This window comes from Bison bison, unplaced genomic scaffold (genome assembly GCF_000754665.1).
Source record: "Bison bison bison isolate TAMUID 2011002044 unplaced genomic scaffold, Bison_UMD1.0 scf7180017864518, whole genome shotgun sequence".
Classification (NCBI taxonomy): Eukaryota; Metazoa; Chordata; class Mammalia; order Artiodactyla; family Bovidae; genus Bison; species Bison bison.
Window position 1 is genome coordinate 8,290,659 of NW_011495071.1, and position 2,758 is coordinate 8,293,416.

The 2,758-nt window shown below is 61.0% G+C and overlaps 1 protein-coding gene across 1 annotated transcript in view; it reads right to left on the reverse strand.

The window, feature by feature from the left end:
• Positions 1–2,537, reverse strand: part of BCL9L (B-cell CLL/lymphoma 9-like) — a 28,349-nt gene extending 25,812 nt beyond the window's left edge. The window contains exon 1 of the mRNA XM_010830650.1: positions 1,185–2,537. The gene's annotated coding sequence lies outside the window, so the exon portion shown is untranslated. The remainder of the gene's footprint in view (positions 1–1,184) is intronic.
• Positions 2,538–2,758: the final 221 nt, after the last annotated feature.

A 2,758-nucleotide genomic window follows, 5' to 3' on the forward strand; every position in this document is an offset into this window, starting at 1 on the left:
GGCAGAGGCTCCCTGCCCGCGGCACCCAGCCTGTACCCGCTTGGCTCCCACGGCTGCCCACTTTCCCACGGTGTCATCCCCTCTGCCCCCTCCCCCACAAGTCGGCAACCTAGCAGAGCCCAGGGCTCCTGGCACTGGGAAAGGGTGCTGTTTTCCGGCACCCCTGGGTGCCCAGGCTCTTGGGGTGCCTCACTACCAGCAACCCAGGAGCCCCTAGAAGAGTCAACGTGGCATCAGGCCAAGGAGAACCCCAAAGCACACCCCACCTCCTTGGAAGCCTCTTCCAGTCCTGAGCAGACTGGACACCCAGACACCCTGGCTCCCCGCAGCTGCCCCCCCAGGGCGCTGGGACAGAGTGGCAGCCTGTGGCGCCAGAGGCCGTGTGGAGGGCCCCCAGTTCCCGCCTTAGACTCCCTGGAGGTGGGGCTGCTGTTCTGGGTGGCTCCCTCCACTCCTGCCAGAGCTGCCTGCAACCCTGGTCCTTTCCTTCCACCCAACTCCTGGGCTCCACGGAGCTCCATCCCAGCCCCTCCCCCTGCAGGCAGGCAGCCCCCTTTGCAGGCATCTCCTTTAATCTAAAGCAGGTGCCAGGCATTCCAGCCTTGCTGAGTCGACACTGCCACCCACTAGGCCTGTGCCCAGAAGGCTATTGCCCTGCCTGTTCATGGAAGTTGAGTCCCCAGCCCAGGGCTCCTGTTTAATTCACGTACCCAGAAACTGGGAGGCAGAAACTATCCAAAGAAAGCATGAGTGCCCAACACAGACTCAAAAAGCCAAGTTCACTAGGTCCCACATCATCACTGTTGTGATCACAAACACTAGTCCCTCTCCGGGACTCTGTCATCTCTTCCCACCTGGACCCTCAACCTCAGTACCTGGAGACTCACTGTGAGTCTCCATATGGCCCTCCAGAAGCCGTGTCCAGCGTGAGGGCCGTGCTAGCCCAAACACAGGGGTTACTCTGGATCCAAGACTATATATATTCTCTCCTTCAGTAGAGAGTGCTCCCCAACATTAGCCCTTGCCCCACCCCAATCTGGAGCAACACAGGTTAGCAGAGAACCTCCAGAGGGAAGTGGCCAGAAGGCTGATCTTCCAGGCCTGGTGCTCTAAGGCCAAGGAGCCTGATCAGCTGAGGGAGGGCAGCACCTTCCGTCCTGATACCAGACCTCCCTGCTCCTTACCTTTCTCTCCCATTCTCATCCTGTCCTGAGGCTTCTAGCAGCAGGCGCCTCAGAGCTGATACCAGAAAGACAGGGCCTGAACATGCTCTTCCCCTGGGGCCATGAAATCACGGTCCTGACCTAGAGAAGGCAGCCAAGCCAGTGCTGGGGGGCAGCAGACAAGCCAGGCAGCCCCAGCCCAGAAGAAGTGGCTGATCCTTGGAGAGGCTGAGGCCGGGGGAGAGCAAGGGAAGCGGAAGCCCACCCACCCTGCAGGTCTTATTCAGAGAGCTGCCCTCCTCCAGAGACATCAGCAGGGTTACAGCAGACACTGTGTGAAGACAGCTTTCCTAGGTAAAACAGGAAACCAAGGCCAAAGATCAAGGGGGCCTCCAAGCCCCTTTCCCAGGGCCCAATCACATGCCCCGCTCACCTCTCCCAGAATAACACTTTTCCTCCATGCAGCAGAGGCCCCCCCAGACACAGACACAGACCCGCACCCCAAGCAGCAGACAGACAGAAGGAGGAGGAAGGAGGGGGTGTCAGAAAAACCCGGAAGGAAGGAAGCTGGACAGACAGATAGAAGCTGATCCTGGCTTCCCTGCTCCAGAGAGACACCCTCCAAACTCCCTGACCGTCAGGGACACCCTCCCTCTCAGCTCCTAAGAGGACCTCAGTGTCCCCTGAAACCAAATTCCAACAGCCCTGGGACAGGGCATACTCCAGCCAAGCAAGAAGCCCTAAGCCTCCCTTCTCTTCCTCACGTTACTCTCCCAAGAGCTCTCGGGACCAAGGCAGGGGCCATCTCCTCTGAGCCTGTGCAGAGACACCTCCAAGGAACTGTGTGACTGCCCCACCCCCCAACCAAGCCCACACCACTGAGTCTTGGGGAGACTTCTCTAGTCACAGCCCCTGCTGCTCCTAGACAGTGCTTGGGGGCAGAGGGGGACCCCCAGCAATCTCCAGTCCCAGTGCACCTCCTTCCGGAGGCTCCTATCAGCCAGGAGAGGAGTGCTGGGGTCTGAGACCCAAGGGGTTGGCGAGCCTGAGAGGGGGACTACAACTCCCAGAAGCCCCCAGGGCAGGGTTGCTGCTCCAGCTGGCCCAAGGCCGGCCTTGTTCTCTGCGCTAGGGTGGCAGGGTCCCCTGGCTGCCCCTAAGCCCTCCCCCCTGTGCTCTGGGGCTGCCAACCTGATTGGGGACCCAAGAGTAGCCTCCGCTAACCCTGGGGGCGTCTCCCACCCCTTATACAGCTTGAGGGTGCGTGCCAGAGGGCCAAAGACAATCAAACTGTGTCCCCCCTCCCCAGTTCGAACTGGATCTCCCTCCTCGCTCCTCAGCTGGCCTGGCATGACTTTTCGCCCTCCGTCCCAGCCCACCCCTCACCTCGCGCGGGTCGGGGGTCCTCACGCCAGGCCGGAGTTGGACGCCATGACCAGGTCAGGGTCGGTGGGTGGATTGGGGTCCTCCTGCTCGCCAGTTGGAGGTGCGGAGGAAGGCGGGCAGGTGGTGATCTTTTGATCCTGGACGCCTTGATCTCAATACCAGCCCGGCCCGGGAGTGGGTATCCGGGGGTCGCTGGGAGCCTGGGTTCC